This window comes from Lepidochelys kempii, chromosome 4 (assembly GCF_965140265.1).
Source record: "Lepidochelys kempii isolate rLepKem1 chromosome 4, rLepKem1.hap2, whole genome shotgun sequence".
NCBI classification, from domain to species: Eukaryota; Metazoa; Chordata; order Testudines; family Cheloniidae; genus Lepidochelys; species Lepidochelys kempii.
In genome coordinates this window covers 77,889,555-77,904,243 of record NC_133259.1, presented here as the reverse complement: position 1 = coordinate 77,904,243, position 14,689 = coordinate 77,889,555, and the positions used below count along the sequence as shown (strand labels likewise).

Sequence of the window (14,689 nt, the reverse complement as noted above, 5' to 3'; positions counted from 1 at the left end):
TGGATTGAAGTTATGACCCCCCATTTCAATATATACCCCCTGGGATATTGAACAGCCTATACCTATGACTATTTGGGGTAGCGGGTGGCTGCTATCAAAAACATTTTGAAAGAACTGGCTCATCAGGCATCCCCTCAGTAATGGTTTAAACATGAACATAAAAACAATAGTTACAAGTTTATCTAAACATTTGCTATAGATAGTCCCTGAAGAGGGCTAGAGAGGTTAGTGTTGCTTCTAATGAACATTAAGTCTATGCTGTAGTATTGCATTTACAATTCTGGACAGAATTTATTAAAAAACAATCTCTCTTCTTGTTTGTGTATCATTTATAAAATGTCTCTGCAACCTATTCAATCATTACACAGAAAATTTTCTAAAAGAGCATGGGTGTATTTTTAGTACATCTGTTTACATTTAATGAGTGTAGAATAGAAACAAAATTAAATAATTTAGTTTTAAAAGTGTGTAAATATTCATAATATACTATTACAATGTTTCATCCTAATTGTCTATTTTGTGCAAAGAACTTCTAGGGCCCAATCGTGAAAGGTTTGAGCACCCCCAACTCTCAGTGAAGTCAGTGGCAGTTGAGGGAACTTTAAAGTTCACAGGATCCCTAACATACATCTAAATACATAGTGTCCACAGTGCTACTGTAATTTAATTTATATATAATTATTCCTAAGAAAAGTCCTATGAACTTTCTCCATATGTGATTGTAATAGTATTTATAACGGAATATTCTGCAATTAAATCTTCACAGATGGGGGTGGGTGGGAAGTTAGGACAAAAACTGTAGTTCAGAATAAATTAAAGCCGGGTATCATTTTCTGTGTATTTAGCATTAATACTTTATTTTTAGTAAAGTTACTTGTTAAACATCTTTATTCACCCTTGTTTAGTTCAAAGAATGAACTGAGACGCAAAACAAGTTATCAAAATAAAGATGTGAAATTCAGAAGCCTGATCCCTTAATTGCTGATCAGAGCTGAAAACAGACCTTTCTCACTAATTGCATGAGTCTTGTTAAATCTTTTGAAATACACTTTAACACATGAAAGAATACAGTTTAGAACAGGTACTTAAATCTGGGTCTTTTTTGTTACTTGCAAGAGTGATGATGAGTGCTTAGCAAAAATTTTCTTGTGGACCTTTAAAAGGAATGAATACCTGGAATACAGCATTTTAATCTGCCTCAGAGCATTAATAATCAAAATCACTGTATTTAGACAGCTACCACTATGCCACTTTTCTTCCTTCTGAAAGAAATGCATTCCATACTAAATGGAATGTATTACTTCAGATCACGTGCCCTCAGTGCTCTGTAAAAAAAGTTAAGGACGTAAAAACTCTTAACAGTAAATCAAGAACTCAAAAACATGTTTAAATGTTTAGACAAGTTTTTGCAATAAATTGCAATGTAGCTTTTCTGTAAGTCCTTGTAAGAGATGATTGTGCTGTGCCACTCATTACACAGAAAAATGGTACAAATTTATCAAAAATGTAGTCACATTTCAACCAGAAGCTGAAGTTTTTCTTGATTTTTTTTAACATTAATTCCACAGAAGAAGGTTAAGCTAATTTGTATTAGAATGTTATTCCCTTTATTTGTACTTATTTAGGAGATATTAAATTATTTAACTATCAAGGAGAGAGAAGAAAACCATGCAATAACTAAATGATATGGCCCACCAAATAGTTTTAAGAAAAAATTAGTACAAATATGCAAATTTACTCATTCACATCTTAATGATAGCCCGTAAAAATCACAAGACAACGCTGACACAACATCAGGAAACCAATTTCACAAATCTCTTATGCAGTTTACACACTTACTGTTGGATAGTGGCCTCTTGCCATCTTTGGTAACTTTTTCCACCTAATTTTAGTCAATTTATTCTGTAGATTACAAGGCCTGATGAGGGAAGGTGATTGATTCCCTTCTTCCACTCTATTGTTCTCTATCTTCAAAGCTGCTAACAGACTGAGAGCAGCTCAGTCTTTGTCTGAAGGGCTTGAGAGTTCATATCCTAAATTTATCTTTCTAATGCTGAAATGTCTGCAAGGATTCTTAAAGCTTTTTACAGTCATGCCCAGAAAACAGAAACAAAGTTAGCAAAGAGCAGGGATCACTCCAAAGTGTCAGGTTTGTTTGCTGAAGTAGATCAGCATCCCTTCAAACCCTCAAAGTTTAGGGGGTTTTGTTTAATAGTCAAACTGTCTTATCAGAAGTAGCAAATGGGATAAGCCAAAAATTTCTGAAGTTCAGTAAATCTATTAACAATTATGAATGCTAGTTAAGAGGGCTTAAAAAATCAATGTTCAGTATACAGATACAGTTCAAATACAATTTCATGGGGTCTAACAGGAAAACTAAAATATAAAGAATACAAAGGCTAAAATATTATGTCCATACATTGAAATAAACAAAATAATTGTAAGTAAGCTGGATTTATGACATACCTTTCTTAGAATTTTTTAATCCCTTCTTAAAGGCTACTCTAACAAACAAACAGCAAACAGAGATCTCTGGATAGCTCCCTCAAACATTTAAAGTTGGAGAACAAAAGGTTTATTTTAAAAATGAAAACGCTGGCTTGTACAACTCCAGACATGAATCTGCTTTCAATTACTGAAAGTATTTCCACTTCAGTGGAAAGGGATCAGATCTTCAACTATACCATCTTTAGGCAATTAATTTGATTATATTAGGCTTTAGGAATACAAAATCACTTTGTGGCATAGCCATGTATTCTGTACATATCATTCATTAGGTACACAGAAGAGAAATAGCTAATACTATAACTGAAAGGCAGCAAAAATTGTGGCTGTTCACAGCAGTACCATATTTCCATAACAGATCTCTGCTTTATTGAAGGTACTTACAAAAATCTCAAATCTCACTTACATTTTAAAGTAAAAATATTACATTTCTCTCTAAATCAACCGAGACTGCTTTTCCACAGTTTAATGTGCATTATTTGCTCTGTTATTAAGTTAAATTATTCCTCACAGACTTTGTTCTAGAAACAATGTTCTGACAAAATTATACACTAGGTATTGTATTCTCAGGGAAAGGTGCTTTTATGATTAGAAGTATTTTATACTTTTTTTCTTAAAGTAATCAGTGTAGAAACAGAAAGGCTTATAAAGCAGAACTATATACAGAATCTTAGCTATCTCAACTATAAATTATGCAAAAACTATTTCTAATAAAATTAAATACACTGAAATGCAGTCATAAAATGTAGAGAAATATAAAAGTTCACATTCTCTTCAGAATGCATATATTACCTTTTAATTTATATATATATATATATATATATATAGACACACACACACACACACACAGAGCAAGAAAAAAATTCTGTTACATAGCAGCCACTTGCAGAAGTATCTGGTATTTAGAACGATCTCTAAAGTTAAGCCATTGCCTAATCTAAATCCTCAATTTGGTGCCTCAGGGGTTAAAAAGCCACCTCATTTCAAATGCTAATATTGCCTCTGCACGGATTCAAAGAGAAACTGAGCCTCCTCCCATTTCAATACCATACCATACAAAAGCATACAAATAAGACTCCATACATATCTATTCTGTATAAATGATTCATCTAAATATATTTGACTGACTTCACTCAATCTGAAAAATCACACTTTATCCTGGCTCAGCTGTAAGGTCAAAAGGGTTGGTTTTCAGTCACCCACCTTTCCGTGGTGATTCCTCCTTCTGTCTGGATGTGAAGCGCAGATCACGGCGTTTCCAAGTTGAATCAGTCTATATAATGTATCATGTTACAGAGTCTGGCTTTCTCCTCAAGCACATAACAGCAATCAGACATGATAGGCTGAGGCTCCTCTGTTTACACCCAGGCAAGCGAGGGAGGCTGGGCTTGGCATTCCTTAACCCTTTCTAAACTACAAAAGTGCCTTCTATAGTTATCATTCTTCAGTCATACACAAATCTGAAAAAAAAAATCCAACTCATTCCCAATATTCTTCTAAAGTCATCTCTGGTTGCCAAATATCCTACTGCGGTTGCTTTTAAATATACAGATAACTCTTCTGTGATGTTAATTTACCATGTCAAAACCACAGATTTTCAAATAATCTTATGCTTAAAGATTTGCAGTATGACACATTTTATTTACACTAACATAAAAGACATGCCACAAAAATGTTTTTGATAATGACAATATTTCTAAACTCTCTAGATAGAGAAGAGAGATTTAATCAGAAAGCTCTATTCCTTGGATTGTCACAAAAGGATCTTTTCCTGACCAAATAAAATAAAAGAACATTGTCCTGCCAACATGTATACATCACATATCAAATATAATTTAGAAGCAAGCTATGGAATTTGTCACACATTTCACTTAAGCAAAACTGGTTGTGTCTTGGACAGCTTTCCATTTATGAGAAGAAGATGGACAGCTTACAAAGTGGTTTAACTAACTGATACAAACAAAAAGAAAAGGAGTACTTGTGGCACCTTAGAGACTAACCAATTTATTTGAGCATAGGCTTTCGTGAGCTACAGCTCACTTCATCGGACGAGCTGTAGCTCACAAAAGCTTATGCTCAAATAAATTGGTTAGTCTCTAAGGTGCCACAAGTACTCCTTTTCTTTTTGCGAATACAGACTAACACGGCTGTTACTCTGAAACCTGATACAAACAAGTCTCATGCATCCACCTGATATTGCAGCACTTCCACATCCATAAACTGCCAGTGAAGTCCACAGGAGTTTTACAGATGGAAGAAATGCAAAATCAGGCTCAGGTCCTTTTGACATACATTCATAATTGCCATTAACACTAATGAGAGTAATGCGTGGACATACTGGAAAGAGGACAGCCCCTTTAAACTGAAGCACAGGTTATAAAACAGAGTCAAACTAGCAGTTCTTATATGCACACACTAGAACCCACTGTATATATAATAATATAATTCCCAGATAATATCATTTCTCAGATCTGTGTTTTAATTGAAATAAAGGGTCAGCAGACTATGACAATTGTAAAGTTTACAATGTACTCATTCTTCATTTTGTATATTCAGATAAGAATACAATAGGATTTTACAAATCTTCCACATTAAAGATAAATTTAAAAAACAAAATAAAAACAAAAATACCCACAATACAGTCCATTGTTATTTAATCCAATGGGGGGGTTTCCATGACTTTATTGGATGCAGGATCAGACACAAGTGTAACAACTTTCAACTGAAGACAACAGGGAACTTGACAAAGTGAAAAAACTACAGATACAGGAATCACTAATCATTAATTGCAGAAATACTATACACGAGTTCAGGACAGAAAGTGGAAAATGTGTTAGCCAACCAGAATTATAAGGACATTTATAGAGGCAAACAGAATGATCCAATTATCGTTTCATAGAATCATAGAATATCAGGGTTGGAAGGGACCTCAGGAGGTCATCTAGTCCAACCCCCTGCTCAAAGCAGGACCAATCCCCAACTAAATCATCCCAGCCAGGGCTTTGTCAAGCCTGACCTTAAAAACCTCATAAGAAGGAGATTCCACCACTTCCCTAGGTAATGCATTCCAGTGCTTCACCACCCTCCTAGTGAAAAAGATTTTCCTAATATCCAACCTAGATCTCCCCCACCGCAACTTGAGACCATTACTCCTTGTTCTGTCATCTGCTACCACTGAGAACAGTCTAGAGCCATCCTCTTTGGAACCCTCTTTCAGGTAGTTGAAAGCAGCTATTTGGCCAGCTTACTAAGGCTACTGGCCCCTACCTCTTGAGAAAAGCATCATGAAATGTTTTATTATTAGCAGGGAGGTAAATAGTTTTATATTCCCTCCATCCTGAAGAAATTTGGTTCTGCATTGACTTGAAGAGCAGACTGCCACCTACTGAATCATGTGTGCAGTGTTGTTAAGCTGTGATCATCCCAGGATATGAGAGACACAAGGTGGATGAGGTAATATCTTTTATTGGACTAACTTCTGCTGGTGAAAGAGACAAGCTTTCGAGCTTAAACAGAGCTCCTCTGTAGGTCTGGGAAATGTACTCACAGTGTTACAGCTAAATACAATTGTTTAGAGTGAGCAGTTAACGCATATTTCAAGTAACCATTCAAGGTGAAAGGTTTCAGAGTAACAGCCATGTTAGCCTGTATTCGCAAAAAGAAAAGGAGTACTTGTGGCACCTTAGAGACTAACCAATTTATTTGAGCATAAGCTTTCGTGAGCTACAGCTCACTTCATCGGATGCATACTGTGGAAACTGCAGAAGACATTATATACACAGAGACCATGAAACAATACCTCCTCCCACCCCACTCTCCTGCTGGTAATAGCTTATCTAAAGTGATCACTCTCCTTACAATGTGTATGATAATCAAGTTGGGCCGTTTCCAGCACAAATCCAGGTTTTCTCACCCTCCGCCCCCCCACCCCCCCAAAAAACTCACTCTCCTGCTGGTAATAGCCCATCCAAAGTGACCACTCTCTTTACAATAAGAAAAGGAGTACTTGTGGCACCTTAGAGACTAACCAATTTATTTGAGCATGAGCTTTTGTGAGCTACAACTCACTTCATCGGATGCTGTAGCTCACGAAAGCTCATGCTCAAATAAACTGGTTAGTCTCTAAGGTGCCACAAGTACTCCTTTTCTTTTTGCAAAGACAGACTAACACGGCTGTTACTCTGAAACCTCTCTTTACAATGTGTATGATAATCAAGGTGCTCACCTTGATTATCATACACATTGTAAAGAGAGTGGTCACTTTGGATGGGCTATTACCAGCAGGAGAGTGAGTTTGTGGGGGGGAGGAGGAGGGAGGGTGAGAAAACCTGGATTTGTGCTGGAAACGGCCCAACTTGATTATCATACACATTGTAAGGAGAGTGATCACTTTAGATAAGCTTTTACCAGCAGGAGAGTGGGGTGGGAGGAGGTATTGTTTCATGGTCTCTGTGTATATAATGACAGGTTTCAGAGGAACAGCCGTGTTAGTCTGTATTCGCAAAAAGAAAAGGAGTACTTGTGGCACCTTAGAGACTAACCAATTTATTTGAGCATGAGCTTTCGTGAAGTGAGCTGTAGCTCACGAAAGCTCATGCTCAAATAAATTGGTTAGTCTCTAAGGTGCCACAAGTACTCCTTTTCTTTTTGTGTATATAATGTCTTCTGCAGTTTCCACAGTATGCATCCAATGAAGTGAGCTGTAGCTCACGAAAGCTTATGCTCAAATAAATCGGTTAGTCTCTAAGGTGCCACAAGTACTCCTTTTCTTTTTATTCAAGGTGAAGTGGCCCATTACCACCTCTTCAGTCATAGGTGGGAAATGAGGGGAAAAAACTGGGGGTTTGGGGTTAAGTTGTAATAAGCCATAAATCCACCTTTATTCAGTCCATGATTTTTAGTATCTAGTAAAGTTATGAATTTAAACTCCCAGGCTTGTCTTTTGAAAGGCTTGTGCAGGTTTCCTTTGAGGAAGAGGACCCAGAGGTCAGATATAGAGTGATTGTTTTTTGAAAAAAAGTGTTCATCCAGAGGTGATTATGGTGTTTTTATCTTTTTATCATTCTTCTGTATGAGTTCATTCAAGATATCACCTATCTGGTTACCAGCATGCCTCACAAAGATGGCATTGCTGCCTGTCTCAAATATTTACAAGATAATGGACAACCCTAAGATACTCCAAACATTGCCAAACTAATCCATTTCATCCTCACCCATAATAATTTTACACTGAACAAGACTTTGTTGAAACCACTGGAACAGTCCTGCATACTAGGATGGTTCTGTCGAGGTGGCCCGTGTACTGCTTCATGAGCCACAGGACTAAGGGGTAGGTTGGCTCTCCAACATTCCCAACAGTAATCCTCTGGTCTGGAAAGAAAATCCTACTTGCAGCATTCTGAATAGGCCTGTGTTCTTAAAGATGTGTACGTCATGCACCTTCCTTGACCATCCTGCGTTGATGTCAGTAAAACATCAATGGTGATTTACCAATACCATAGAAAAGTAGCCCTTTCTGTTAATGTACTCTGTGGCAAGGTGGTCTGGTGCCAAAATAGGGCTTTGCATCCAGGAATGTGGCCTTGTGCATCCGAAGTTCTGCAGCCACTGCTCATCATCCCATACCTGCATAACGACGTGATCCCACCAGTCAATGCTCATTTCTCAGGCCCAGAACCATCCACAGCTGCCAACAACCACCTTGAATTGTTTCTTTGTATGTCCCACAGCAAGCTAGCCTTCAAGCAACCATCATGTTCCCCACGGCTCCTCTGGCAGCTTTACAAATACTACAGGATCAGGCATATTGTGCTCTCAACACTCATTACAACAATGCAGAGCTGTGCAGGATCCATGCTTCTCGCAGAGATGGAGGATGCACGGGTTTGCAGGGCTTTTGAAAAGAGGCGCGGAACATTACAGAATGCAGATAAAATTAAAGGATGAAGAAAACTGCCTCATGGGAAGTTGAAACTGTGTTCCCAGTCACCCCTGCATGACTCATTTGACCCCATGAGGCAATGAAAACCCTACCCAAAACACCCGGGGCTATATGATGGCAAGTTGCACAGTGGGATAGCTACCCACGGTGCACTGATCTCTGCATCAGTGCAAGCGTTGGTAGGGAAGATGCACACTGCCAACACAAGGAGCATAGTGTGGACATACAAAAGCAATTTAATCACTGCTGTACATCGATGTAACTTAGGTTGACTTGCCCTTAGCTGTAACACTCTAAGAACCTTTCACAGATCTAACATAAAGCTCTGTGCAGCTCGAAAGCTTGTCTCTCTCACCAACAGAAGTTTTTCCAATAAAAGATATTACCTCACCCACCTTGTCTCTCTCATATCCTGGGGCCAAAATGGCTACAATGCCACTGCATACAAATATTTCCTGCACCAACTGAGCTTTTCTGTGGGAATCTTTTCAACTCTACTTATCTTTTTATGAGATCCGACACAGTCACAGTGAGCATGGCAGCTGACTAGAACCATACTTGGCCAAATAAGTGATCAATAAATCTGTTAATGATGGTATAAATACTTCTAGACGAAACAAGACAGCTTTAAATTATCTCAATTTCAGTTTGCACTTTTTGGTATAAATATGTATTGCAAATACATATTTTACATACATTGTGCATAAACATTAAGGCATTAGAAATCCCAGATTCATATTTATACATATTTCTAAATAAGTATGCATTTATACACACACACATCCCCCTGAATATAGTTATTCAAACCTCATTGATCACTTAGTTTTTTTAACTCCCATGGGAAATAAAACCAGGCTGTATTCAGTTAGCTGGAAGAATAAGAACCTATGAAGCCTAAGTGTGACGGCTGCCATCTTGGCCAACACATGGGGCAACTGAATTGGAGACCTCCAGACCTACGGTGTAAAGGCGAGAGCTGCTGCTTCCTGACCTATAGGTCTCTAGCTATAGCTACAACAGACTATTATTCTCTGTGGACGGGGCACAGAGGGGGACCTGTAACACACACTTACCTGTAGGTTACATATTTCCTCTGATCAAAGAAAGCTTGTCCTGATCATCTGAGCCCCACAGCAATTCAAATCCCAGACAAACCCACACTTTTGTGACAATCACCATGTTGGCTAACACCTGGGGATTGAATCAGAAACTGCCAGAAATAAAAGCGTAAACTGCTATAGCTTGAGATAAAGAGGGAAACTCTCATGCTGGCTCTGAAAGATTCATGCCCTCTGTGGATTGGTAGAGAGGAGGACCTGTAACACTTATTTACAAGTAAGTTACATAAGCTTGTCAATTTATACCTTGATAATACTATTTTCCTGGAGGGGAATTATTCTAGAGATGATAACCCCACAGACAATGTGCTTATATGCTTGTGTAGGAATCCATGTGGACATTGAGCTCTCCAACTATACAGATGTTCCAAGAGTCAGAGGTAAAGATGTTATCTGAAGGGGTGGGGTGCTACTTCTTGGGCTCCACTTTCACTTTAGAAGAAAGCTGATTGTGACTTCCCATATATACCTGATCCATAATTTCTATATATCCAATTTATACACACATATGCATACCATTCTGAGGAGGGTGAACTATCACATAACAGGACTCTGTTTAAGTTTACTCTTGGAAACCACCCCTCCCCTCACTCACCCAACCATCACTGCACACTTTTTAACCACACATTGTTTTTGTACAGAGGAGCATGCCACTACACTCGACCGCTTGCTCTCTGACAATTTTGGGACTGTCTGCAGTGGAATTTCCTTTGCTTCGATCCTGTTTGTGCCGTTAAATGTAGGTGATGTGACTGCTAAATTCCATCAATTTATTTATGAATAATTCCAGCAAGTTATTTATGAAAATTCACTAGCTATAGTGCCAATTAAACTGAAAAGTACATGTTTCCCTTGTAAATATATATGAAATATTGCAAGTGGCAAATACCCAGGAAGCAAAATCTACCATGTGCCTACATATCTTCCATGTTAATAGAGCAGAATATTTTGCAAAGTACATACTGGACTTGACTCTCCACACAGTTGCACTGTTGACACCAGGCTAACTCCATTAAGTGGAGTGATCCTGGCATAAACCCAGCGTACCCAGTTTATATAGAAACTACCCATACAGAATGAGGGACACACCCACAAATGCAGAAGAATTTGGCATACTAACTGCAGACAACAGACCATGGTGGGTGTATGACGGATTCAGGACCAGGAGGAACCGGCATCAGAGATTTAGTAATGAAAAGCTAATTGAAAGAAATGAGTTTGGAGGAGTACAGCATGTGTGATTGATTCACAGGGAAATATACAGACAAACTAATTTTTGTAACTATTTAGCCAAATGTCTGTTTTGTGACTTGGTAAAGGTATGTGGAGTCTTTAACCATTATATTTGAATCCAGCCCAAGTCAGAGGGAACAATATTTATCTAATTACAGATCAGTGACTTGTATGAAATGAGTTGGGTTGCCTCAGTCCAAGTCTTAGTAGACAGGTGTTTTCATTGTAGCTGATGCTAATGTTAGTCTCCTTGTTGGAAGTTGCATTAAATGGGAAGGGAGATTACCCTTCGTGCACTAGCTGGAGCGGTCTCTTCAGGTTCGAATTGAGGCACAGTGGCAGTATGGTGTAATACTTATCCACTCATCTAAAGCACTGAAAGGTACTATTAGGGTTACCAACTTTCTACTTGCACAAAACCAAACACCATTGTCCCACACCCTGCCCCACCCCTCTCCAAGGCCCCTCCCTCTGTCACTCACTCTCCCCCCCACCTTTACTCACTCGCTCATTTTCACCGAGCTGCCTCAGGGGATTGGGGTGCGGGAGGGGTTGACGGCTCCAGTTGGGGATGCAGGTTCCGGGGTAAGGCCAGAAATGAGGGGAGTATGAGGGGGCTCCGGGCTGGGGCAGGGGGCTATGGGGTGTGGGGGCTCTGGGCTGGGGCCAAGGGGTTTGGAGGGCAGGATGGGGATCAAGGCTGGCGTAGGAGGTGTGGGTGTGGGCTCTGGGATTTGGGGTGCAGGAGGGGGCTCCGGACTGGGGCTGAGGGGTTTGGGAAAGGGTGTTGGGGAGCAGGGTGGTGTGAAGGCTCCTGCTGGGTGTGCGGGCTTTGGGGTGGGGCTGGGGATGAGGGACCTGGGGTGCAGGAGGGTACTCCCGGCCAGCACTCCTGCCCCATGCTGGGCAAGGGGCAGCTCCATGCCCCATCCCCAGTGACGCTACGGTGAGGGGCAGCAGCAGTGGAGGCCACACATGATGGCAGCGCTCTCTCCACCCCCCGGTACCCACCATAGGGGAGGTCAGGGGGCTTCCTGGACCTGAGAGGGGCCCTAGGAGTACATGCAGTGACGATGGTGCAGAGTGAGTGTGCTGGGGGGTTCAGCCGGCTGGGAGTACCTGGCTGCCGGCTGGGGGGTTCAGAGGATGGGAGGGGAGATCAGGGCTGGGGGAGGGGGTTGGGATACAGGAGGGGATGAGGGGTGGAGACTCCCAGAAGCAGCGGCATATCCCTTCTCCGGCTCCTATGCAGAGGTGCAGCCAGGCGACTCTGCATGCTGCCCCATCTACAGGTGCCGCCCCCACAGCTCCCATTTGCTGCAGTTCCCAGACAATGGGAGCTGCGGAGCTGGCAGTTGGGGAGAGGGCAGTGCCCGGAGCCCCCTGGCTACTTCTACACCTAGGAGCCAGAGGGGGGACATGTTGCTGCTTCCGAGAGCCGCAGGGAGCCAGCCTTAGTCCTGCTACGCCACCAACCAGACTTTTAATCATAGAATCAAAGAATATCAAAGTTGGAAGGGACCTCAGGAGGTCATCTAGTCCAACCCCTTGCTCAAAGCAGGACCAGTCCCCAATGTTTGTCCCAGATCCCTAAATGGCCCCCTCAAGGATTGAACTCACAACCCTGGGTTTAGCAGGCCAATGCTCAAACCACTGAGCTATCCCTCCCCCATGACCGGGTCAGCAGTACTGACCAGAGCCGCCAGGCAGGGGCAGTGAGTTGTATGGGCCTGTGGTGCCTGGGCTCCAGGAATATTCAAGGCCGGGGGCCCTGCTCCACCAACGTTTGGAGCTAGGTCTCTCCCCCGGCCCTGCCTGGAGTGGCCCCTAGCCCCTGCCTGCCCCCCATCCCTCTGACCCCCAGAGCGTCGTCGTCCCCCCCGCAGCATCCCTCCCCCCTCCCCCCAAGCCCCAGAGCATCCCTGCCTGACTGAAAGCGGCGCATGGCTCTCCCTAGGCTGTTTGCGCTGCCAGCAGCTGCTCCACCTTAGGAGCGGGGAGGAGGCGGCACACATGTGCTTGGCAGTCCTCCCGTCCCCCAGCACCCACCAGGAGGAAACCCCGAGGGAGCTTCTGGCGGTAGACGTCACTCACTCACCTGAGCAGCTGCTGGTGCTTCAGTGAGTGTTTGACCCTGTGATCCACCCCACCAGCCACCACTCCTGCCCCACACTGGGCAAAGGGCAGCCCCATCCCCCATGAGGCTACGGTGAGGGGCAGCAGGCTGCAGCAGGGGAGGAAGGAAGCCACATGTGATGGCAGTCCCCTCCCCCCCAGCACCCACCCACCCACCACAGGGGAGACAGGAGGGCTTCCTGGACCTGAGCAGCTGGGGCTTGGGTGAATTTTGTGACACCCTTCCCTCCCCCCCGCAGCCAGCACTCCTGCCCTATGCTGGGCAAGGGGCAGCCCCATGCCCCATCCCCAATGACGCTACGGTGAGGGGCAGCAGCAGTGGAGGCCACACATGATAGCAGCACTCTCCCCACCCCCCAGTACCCACCATAGGGGAGGTCAGGGGGCTTCCTGGGCCTGAGAGGGGCCCTAGGAGTACGTGCAGTGATGGTGGTGCAGAGTGAGTGTGCTGCCGGGGCGGGGGGGGGGGGGGGGAGAGAAGGGGTCACTCCGCTGAAGTTCGCTGCTGCTGGTGGGAAGGGGATGGGGGAGTCCTCTGGCCCTAGCCCTGGGGCAGCCTGTCTGCATCCCAAGCTCCTCATCCCCACCCCACCCCACCCCAGAGCCTGCACCCCCAGCATCCCAAGCTGGAGCCACAGCTCTGTGAACCCCTCCTGCACTGTGAACCTCAGCTCCACCCCAGAGCCCTCACCTGAGGGGAAAAACATGCAACTTTAATTTGGCAGTCAGTTTGAGGTATGATCGTGTTTAGCATAATACTTGATTGCTTTACACCCTTTAAAGTATATAATTGGCTGTATACAGGTGTTCCTAAATGGGACTGTTTTTAATGTTTTCTCTGAAGACTGTGTGGGTGCTTCAGTTTCCCCTATGCATTTCTTAAGGATCGAGGTGGCGGGATAAGGGTGTGTGATTGTTGCAGAGCCCTAGAGGGCCAGTGTGATGCTGTCTGCACAGAGAATGGCCAACACCCTGTCTCGTGGCAACTGATGGTCTGAGCCCCTCCCCTGCAAGGTGCAAACTGAAGGTGTTGGAGAACAAAGAGATCAGGTAGCCTCCTTGCATGGAAAAGAGACAGAGACCAGAGGTGGGGCTGAAGGGAATGTCAGTGCCTATGCAGACTCGTTGCGGGAAGCGCACGGTGTGGAAGGGGATGCCGGGATGCTCTGGAACTACTTCATATAAAGCTAGTCAGGACTCTGGGGGAGCATGCCTCCTCTCTCTGAGCATATTGTCTCCAGGGCAAGAAGCTTACACCTTCCTGGATCTGACCTCGGAGCATTTAGCATCCCCTTCTACATCATGCGCTTTCCGCAGCGAGTCCGCACAGGCGGGGCTCCCGGGGAAGCCAGAGGGCCCTGCATCCCAACTCCGCAGTCAGACGTGACTCTTAGCCAGCCAGTAAACCAGAAGGTTTATTAGATGACAGGAACACAGTCTAAAACAGAGCTTGTAGGTGCAGAAAACAGGACCCCTCAGTCAGGTCCATCTTGGGGGATGGGGAGCCCAGACCCAAGTTCTGGGCCTCTCCCCGTCTCCCCAGCCAGCTCCAAACTGACACTTTCTCCAGCCCCTCCTCTGGCCTTTGTCTCTTTTCCAGGCAAGGAAGCCACCTGACCTTTTTGTTCTCCAACACCTTCAGTTGGCACCTTGCAGGGGAAACTGAGGCACCCACACTGTATTCAGAGAAAACATGAAGAACGTTCCCACTTCATCACAACAGATACAGCAAAATACAGTATTGTGAACCTGGCGA

General features: G+C 43.4%; 1 protein-coding gene across 33 annotated transcripts in view; it reads right to left on the bottom strand.

The window, feature by feature from the left end:
* The window catches only part of TENM3 (teneurin transmembrane protein 3), a 2,195,833-nt gene that overhangs the window by 361,935 nt on the left and 1,819,209 nt on the right, over positions 1-14,689 (bottom strand). The window contains exon 1 of one of the 33 annotated variants that reach the window (XM_073341724.1): positions 3,709-3,752. The exons of the other annotated variants lie outside the window; for them this stretch is intronic. The gene's annotated coding sequence lies outside the window, so the exon portion shown is untranslated. Of the gene's footprint in view, positions 1-3,708; positions 3,753-14,689 lie in introns of those variants that run through there. 33 annotated transcript variants of the gene reach the window in all.